The following is an 8221-nucleotide window of genomic DNA, read 5'->3' as shown; positions in this document are numbered from 1 at the left end:
CCGTGACTCAAAAACCATAGTGTGATCCGAACCGTGAGATTTGTGATCTGTTACACCACTACAGTTTAGTGTCCTAAAGTTTAAGTGTAACTGATCTCTACAGTTAATAAAGTTATTGTGAATTTTTTGGCCAATGACAATCGCAGAGCAGTCAAAACTCAAGGTAGTACAACAAATAAAAGTAAAAATAGGATACATTTCACAAATTAAATAATACATAATTGATTTTTATTCAAACTATGAGAATTAAACATTTTGCTTGCATTCTTTATTGTCTCAAAGAAACCAGCAGATTTTATTTTAGCAAAATATAATTTATACATCCTATTTCAAAAATATAATCTCCATGTTTTGATTTGGGAGTAAAATGCTGTATGAATGAGACTATTTGCCTCTGTCGGGAGTACAGTATTTACATTTTTTTTTTATTTAATGTATTTTCATGCTTCATCTGCCAGTTGAAACTAATAGGCTTAAATACACATGACAAATAAATAAGTTCACAAAAATACTCATCTCAGCTTGTAATTGAAGGATGGTGCTTTGGAAATAGAGCACCCTGCAGGGCCTTGTAATATCAGAAATTATTTTGGCACCAAACCTTACGCTGAAAACGTTACTGAATAAAAAAGGCAGAAAAGCTATTTCGCCATGTTAGGTGGATGAATGTACTGTACCTACTGGAGTTTTTGTTTTTACTATGATAAACTCCTTTTCATAAGTATTTGTTTGATTTTAATGCCAGCCGCAAACAGTTGGATCAGATATATTAGATTGAAATACCTATTTCAAACAGCTATAATAACAAACCAGAAAGCCCAAAAAGCTCTAGCTGTACCACTTCAACTATCTTGACTGATTTTGAAATAGCTTATGGACATTTGGATATTAGTAATTGAGCTGTTTTGTTTTGCTTTTCACAACACCCATTTTGTTTTGAATGAGCACATTACAGAGCCTTTCACACTTTCATGTGGTGCGATAAACAATTTTTGGTATTTGACAATTGATGGGACAAGGCGAGATAATACAGGTCTCTTTCTAAAGAGTGGGATGACACTGTTCAACAATCAGACCCGTTTCATATCCATTTCATTCTGCACACAGAGTCATAAAAACCATTATAAACGAACAGAAAAACAAACATCACCCACCAACGAAATATGCCAAATTTCAGAAGTGCAACATATCTTAAGTTACTCCGTATCCTTTATGTCTATATTAAGAAACAGTCTTCACAGACGCAATGGAGGTATAAGCTCCCAACTTCAGGGGTAATTTGTCTTTGTTAACTGCTTTCCATAAAGTATAAAATGACATGGTGCAATTCAAAACCATTTCAGATATAAAGTGGAAAAAAGCACATCTAAAAGCTAAAATGGTTGAAATTTAAGGCAGTTCTTGGGATCAATTTAGGTCTTTGCTATCATAGCAGAAACCGTCTGAACGTGATGCGATGATCAATACGGCACATTTGTGGGATGGTGTCAAAGGGAAGCGCCTCAGCCATGGAGGAGGCATGGAGGATTAAGTGTGTGGCTCGTGCAGAAATAAAGACTCCTTTGTTGTAAAATGTATGAGGAAGCATCCCGTAGAGATGTATTAAGTTTTCAGTCAATTAGAAATCAATGACTACACAGCCATTAAGAACTGCAAAATATCCTTTTATAATATTCTAGGATGGACTGCCGGACAGTGTAATACACAGCTTTCCGAAAACTGTCAAGGTGTCGAATTGTTCTCTTTAATGGTTGAATCAGCATAAAGAGGTCGCCTTTACAATATTAGGGATTTTAAATTCAATTCCTACAACATTAAAGGTGCAGTTTGTAAGTTTGATTGTATGTAAGTTGTGGTTGAGCTAGGTATTGCAATCCTGGATCAAAACAAACGCAAGTGCAGGTTGCCAGATTGACGACCAACAGGAGCAAGTCTTGAGCCTAAAGGCTGATTTAAATTGTGTTCTAAATAAAAGCAACGGTGTGCGATAGAAAAAATATTCTCTATTTTAAGGAGTTTTTGCTCTAACCAACACCTCGAACTGATATTTTAGAAGCGGCGTCTATTTCTCACAGGTGAACAACAGGATAAATGACAATGATTACTTCAGGTATGCCTCGTGTGCTTTATTCAGTGTTAAATGCGAACATTGTGAGTTGGAATGTCATTTTATATGACATTTATTGCCATCCTATACTGAAAGCAGCAACAGATCGTTTACCTCAGATCTTGAACTGTTTTAAACTGAACTTTAGAACTGTGAAAAATGCACACCAACACATTCTGTATCAGTGATTCAGCATCTACATTTAATAATGTTTAAGAGGCTTAATATGTATTAATTATATAATAAACTTCATCATTTTGTGAGTGAGTACATATTCTGTGCTTCTGTATTCATTTTTTATTGAATTTTCCATTATGCTGCATCTGCTGCAAACAGCCAAATTGCTTATCAATTTGTGACGAGATATTGCTTATCTTGTCACAGATTTGTTGTTAGGACACAGGATACAAAGTAATCTGCTCACCTAATGTTTATGTTGGTAATATTTATGTTATTTGCCATTTAATAACAAACTCATGTGAAACTCTGAATCTGCATCTCATTTTGGTTGCAAGTGTCATCCGGAGGTAGCATTTTGGTCACGGGCACATGCTTTGAGAGCCTGAATGAATGAATGAATGAATGAATGAATGAAATACACGATTTTCTAACAAAGCAACCCAGGCTGCTGAAATATAATTAGCATTGGGCGGGTTAAAAGAACCAAAACAAAGACAGCGGTCCGGCACGCAACTCACATTTTCCAGTTGCTAGAGGACCGCAGCTCTGTACAGATTAGTTCCAGCTAACAGATTTAACAGATTAGTTAAAATTGGTAAATAATATTCTGTATGAACAAGAAGCAAAGACAAGTTAATATAATGCAATTAAGAGACAAAAGTCAAACATAAGCTTACAATTAAAAGGGAAAAGCCAGAATTGCAACAAAAATGCATTTTTATTATTATTTATTAGTGGTAGTAGGGAGGTAAATTGGGCATTGAAAATACTGGAATGCTCAGCTACACAGAGACTAATAAAAGTGACAAGATAAACATACAGTGTGCTGCAGTGCTGCAACTTAAAATTGGGCAAAAATTTTGATATGAAACTTAAAACAGGCACAGAAAACACTAGCAAAAATCTAATGTGCAACAAATAAGCCATTAAAATAAAATATTAAATTGTGGCTTTAAAAACATCTTACCTCAAATGAGATGAGCTTAAGCTTATCAAAGCAAGCTTATAGAGCATTTTATTATGTTGTTTGTCATGTAAATTGAGGTCTGTTGTATAAGGTGCACAGACGGTTTCACCAACGCTTTCCTTTGATATAGTGCAGACCTACACAGTCTTTGAAATAAATCAATATGGGCTATTCAGTGTCTCTAAAAAACTTGAGAGGAAAAGAGAAAAATATAGACACAATAAACTTACAAGTACTTTTATAACAACATGTCTGAGAAATGTGTAATATTGTGCAAGATTACTGACTACTTAAAAACATTTGAGAACATCTGCCAGATGCTTCGTTTAGCATTTTGTAAATTAAACGTAATTAAATTAAAAAAAGAATTAAAATTTGTAATTTAAATATACTCATGCTGTGATCCAAACATTTGAGAACATCTGCTTAATGTGACAATTTTAGTGTGACCCAAAAAGCATTATTAGAGCCATCAAACAACACATCAGAGTTCAAAACTGTCTCTTTCTGTCTCATTTAGGCCCAATCCCAATTCTATTTTTGTACTACTACTCCTTCCACTTCCCCCTTAAAGTTCTGGGAAATGTTCTTACCCTTTGGTTTCGAGTGTGGCCCTGAAAAATCTTTGTTTGAAGGGGTATTCACGCCTTCCCTTAAGGCCTTAACCTGCAAGCTAAAGAGAATTAGGACACCCAAACCACTTCACACGAATGAGCAAAACGAGGGGTAGGGGTAAGAGGAAGGGCCAAGCAGTAGAATTGGGACTGGGCCTTAGTTCAGCCAAAATGAAAAATTCATGTAGAAAACCTATTTGAGTTTGTTCTGTTGAACACAAAAAGAGATATTTTGAAACATGCTGGTAGCTGACAGCCATTGGCTGAGTTCAAGGAACTCAAAGGTTTAAAACCACATGAGGGAGACTACCGCATAATTGACAATTCATGTTTGTGTGGTTACGTCACATCTGTAAACAAAGAAGAATACTCTGCTACTATGTCTTGTTTGGTTGCTGAGAATGGTTTGTAGCTTGTTCGTACAACAGTTAGAGTTTAAACTTGTCAACTAGATAGCTGCCTTTAACCGGAAAAGCTCTAAAGGGCAATCTTTGTTGACATCTGGGGAATCACCTGTTGTCAGAACCAAGAAACCCCTGACTCTGGAAAATCTGTGGGCAAAACAAGAATGTGACAGAGCCCATGCTAAAACAAGAGTAAATATAGCGATGGCTTTTGAAAGGTGGCAATAACTCAGAGAGCTAAAAGGGTTTAAGACAGAGGAAGATTTTTTTTTTTTTTTTTGCTGAACAGAAAAGTCATTTAAGAGGCTCAGTAGGTACAGTGTGTTTTAGTTCACACTTTCTAATAAGGTTTTATTACATAATGTCAATGTGTTAACGAGCTAAAAATGAACAGTATTAGTACAGCGTTTATTAATCATAGTTCAACATGTACTTATACATTATTATTAAGTCCTAAATTGTGTATATCAACAGTTAATCCAACTTAATTTATTAAATGTTATGTTGTAAATTTATTTCAATTTTTTATTTTAATTACTTTATTTTTACATGTACTAAATAATACTAATTCATTCCTAAGGGCATCTATTTTACCCCTTTTTTAAGATTTAAGATTTTTTTTCCGGACACAAACATGTCCATCAGATTATACCTTTCTGAATATGGGCATTTTGAGCTCTAAAGACACGGTACAGTATGCCTATTTGTTGCCTATGCCTACAATACAAATGAGCTGGTTCTCCCCGCCCACCATTCCCACGTGTGTGTCTGTGTCAGAGAGATCTCTTTCAAGTGCTCTGATGTTTGTGTCATTCTACTTTGTCTCATGTCATTTAAACAGCAAAGTGACAAACGTGAAGGAAGCTGAGCTATCATTTATGAGAAATACTACAGTAAGAACTTTCCCAATGATTATTTGATGTACTTGTGGAATTAATATACGATAATAAACACTGCTGTATGAATATTTGTTATTTTAATGTAAAAAATAAGCCTGATTTAACTAAGCAGCCTCTCCTGCTCTCCCTCATGAAGCGAATATGGAAGTAACTGAAACTGCATTTCATCAAAATTCCAATAGTCCTGGCTTCATAATAGAGCAAATTTCTATTGAGCCCCCTGTTAAAATGGCCAGCTTTACAGCAGAAAAAACGGTGTTTACAGCCTGTTACAAAGAACTGTAAGGGGGTGATTGTTTTTTTATAACTCATCCATTTTGTTTATATTAAGTTATATTAAGTCTGCATAATTAAGGGTGTGGCCACTTGAGTGACAGCTAGATCGCTGGTCGCTAACACTTCACCTCAGCTGATTCCGGTTGATTAGTTGCTGAACTCGGCATATACATCATTATATACACTCATTTTTGTTTTATGTGGCTTTACACAGTCAATTGCCTTTTTGGAATCATTTCTTACAATTATCAGATAATATATCATGCTGTGCACTTAATTGTGTTGGGCCTCCGTTTCCCAGGTGAGTGAAATTATATGCTTATATTTCATATCTATAAATGTATTTGTTTTATTTAGGATCATTTATAATTTACTTTAGAACTGTAATGCACTCCAGAATCTGACAGATTAATTAGCTGTAGGCTATAGAACAGTCGTCTAAAACATTGTCATACAGTGTTATGCCTGGTTTTTATAAATAGCCTTGTATTTACTAACACAGACTATATTTTAAGTGTTTGTAAGTTATTTGCACTGTACTCCTGTAGAAAAATGTCAAAAAGAACAATGCTTAGTGGCTCAATGTACTACAACAGTGTTTTTAAAAGACTAAACAATTTTTACAGAACACAACCAAACACAGGTGGTCAGAACACAAACGAGTCGCAGGTAATGAAGTATTAAGCATTTCTCCCAAAGAAAAGCCCATCTAAGCAAAATGCTAGCAGGCGTCTGTAGCTCTGCTCATGCTCTACCTCTTTGTCCGTGTTTGGTATCCCTCGGTCAGTGCGCTAACAAGTGACCAAAATGGCGATGAGTGGGTGATGAATTACATGGCAATGTCACTATCTTTTCCTTATTACAAACATGGGTTTTAAAAAACGTTTTAAACTTGTAAAAGTCATTCTTGAGGTGCTGCGGGTCACAGAGAGCTGAACAGATCTTTTAATTGTCTAGTGGATATGATGTACATGTATGTACATGTTACTATGTAGACATAACCACACTCCTACATCACATTGCAATGGGCCTCAAAATTGCAGAGATTTGGATTTATGTTAAAAAAGAGACTTATTGTATTTATATCATTCCAATATGACTGTGGACACACTTTACCTATACACAGTTATGTCCAGACAGCTTCAAAAAGTTGATTTTGCATAATAGGTGCCTTTTCTTGCCAGCACAGGGTGCTGACGCACTGGGGTGTTATTTTAGCACTTTTTAGTGTTTACGAATAGATTACATCAAAAAGAACACAATTAATATTGTCAAACTGTAGATCAGTCTAAATCTACAACCAACAAGCAGCCATTACAGCTAGTTGTTTTTTAATGGGAAGCTTATAAAAATGTATTTGCTATATTTGTGTAAGTGGTACAGAAAACGCTTATTAGATATGGAGTATACATCACAGTTGCTGTCTATCACGGTTTATTATAAAAGGTAAGAGTCCACAGAAAAACATCCCATCGAGCATTTTAGTCACAATAGTGTTGAATTATGGATGATTATTCGTATGTTTATGTCACCGTTTCTGCCGGGAAAACAGCGAAAACTGCGTCTTTGTATTAAAAAGCAAGTCAATGTCATAACATACAGTGTTGCAAATAAAATGAGACCATAAACTAAATAAAAAGTCTAAATTATAGTTACCAAAATCTAAACAAAGCAGTTGAGTGTTTTGACATTCTGCATATGAAGTCTATCATTTACTTCCTAGTTCTTAGTTTGACTGATGGAGAATTTATCCAATGGCTGCATGATTCTTTTGACATATGGTGAATCTGTTTATCTATGGGACATGTAGTTGATTTATTGCACTATGAGCGATGTCACTGGTTCAGTGGGCTGTCAATCATTATGTGACGTGGTGCACTTGCCCCCTGTTGCACACTACAGCTGCTAACAGTACAAGCTAACGGCAGAGCATGCCTCTGAAGGGTAAGGGAAAGAAGGACACCGACATAGTCTCAGAAAACTTTTTATAGAAATGTCATTTTGCGTACTATCTACATTAAATTTAAAATATAAACTCATTAAACACTTATCTTTTAAGTCATATTTCTTTTAGGACGATACATTAAGGTTTTCCTTTGTATATGGAAAAACAAATATTGAACACAATACATTTTTTTTTCTTATGACTTCATAATGTATTACTTTTTATATTTTTGAGCATGTAACTTCCCCCTTTACCACAGTAAAGCTCAAAGTCTTCTTTCCAATGATACCTAATTTGTGTTTGTTGCTTACTTGAATCTGGAACTGTTACTATTTCAAGTTAAATGAGTGTAAATCGCCAAAAGTGAGTGCTGGGTAACAGGTCAAAATATAACAATGCGATGGAATTTAGTGTTTATTGTAGAACATCAATAAATTTGTCATATTTTGGAGGAATAAATGAAAAGTAGAGATGTACACCTAATGAAATTTAACCACAAAAGAATAAAAAATGAAAAAAATGTCAAGACGACAACATTAAAAAAACGGTCTAACTATTTATGACAGAAATTATGACAGAAATAGCCAAGACTGAAGTATTGTTTATTTACTACTATTTATCTATTTATTACAAGACTTTTGATTACTAAAATTGATTTAAACCAATCCAGAACCATTGGAAATGTAAATGAACAGATTTCAGTTTCATGTTTGAGCTTAGTCCTCTTTATACATCATTATGCATAGATGGCTTGAGACTGATTACCTGAGTAAATCAGCAGGGAATTATATATAATTTTATTTGGAATTTTGAACCCCATGGCATTTGC

At 34.7% G+C, this 8221-nt stretch overlaps 1 long non-coding RNA gene across 1 annotated transcript; it reads left to right on the top strand.

Annotated features, from left to right (window-relative positions):
* The first annotated feature begins 4552 nt into the window (after nt 1-4552).
* On the top strand, nt 4553-8221 carry LOC141376832 (uncharacterized). Its single transcript, XR_012388078.1, has 3 exons — nt 4553-6717; nt 6759-7007; nt 7128-8221. It is a non-coding gene; the product is annotated as an uncharacterized lncRNA (long non-coding RNA).

Source organism: Danio rerio, chromosome 12 (assembly GCF_049306965.1).
Source record: "Danio rerio strain Tuebingen ecotype United States chromosome 12, GRCz12tu, whole genome shotgun sequence".
Taxonomy (NCBI): domain Eukaryota; kingdom Metazoa; phylum Chordata; class Actinopteri; order Cypriniformes; family Danionidae; genus Danio; species Danio rerio.
The sequence above is the reverse complement of the archived record's forward strand: the minus strand, read 5'-3'. Positions and strand labels throughout refer to the sequence as shown.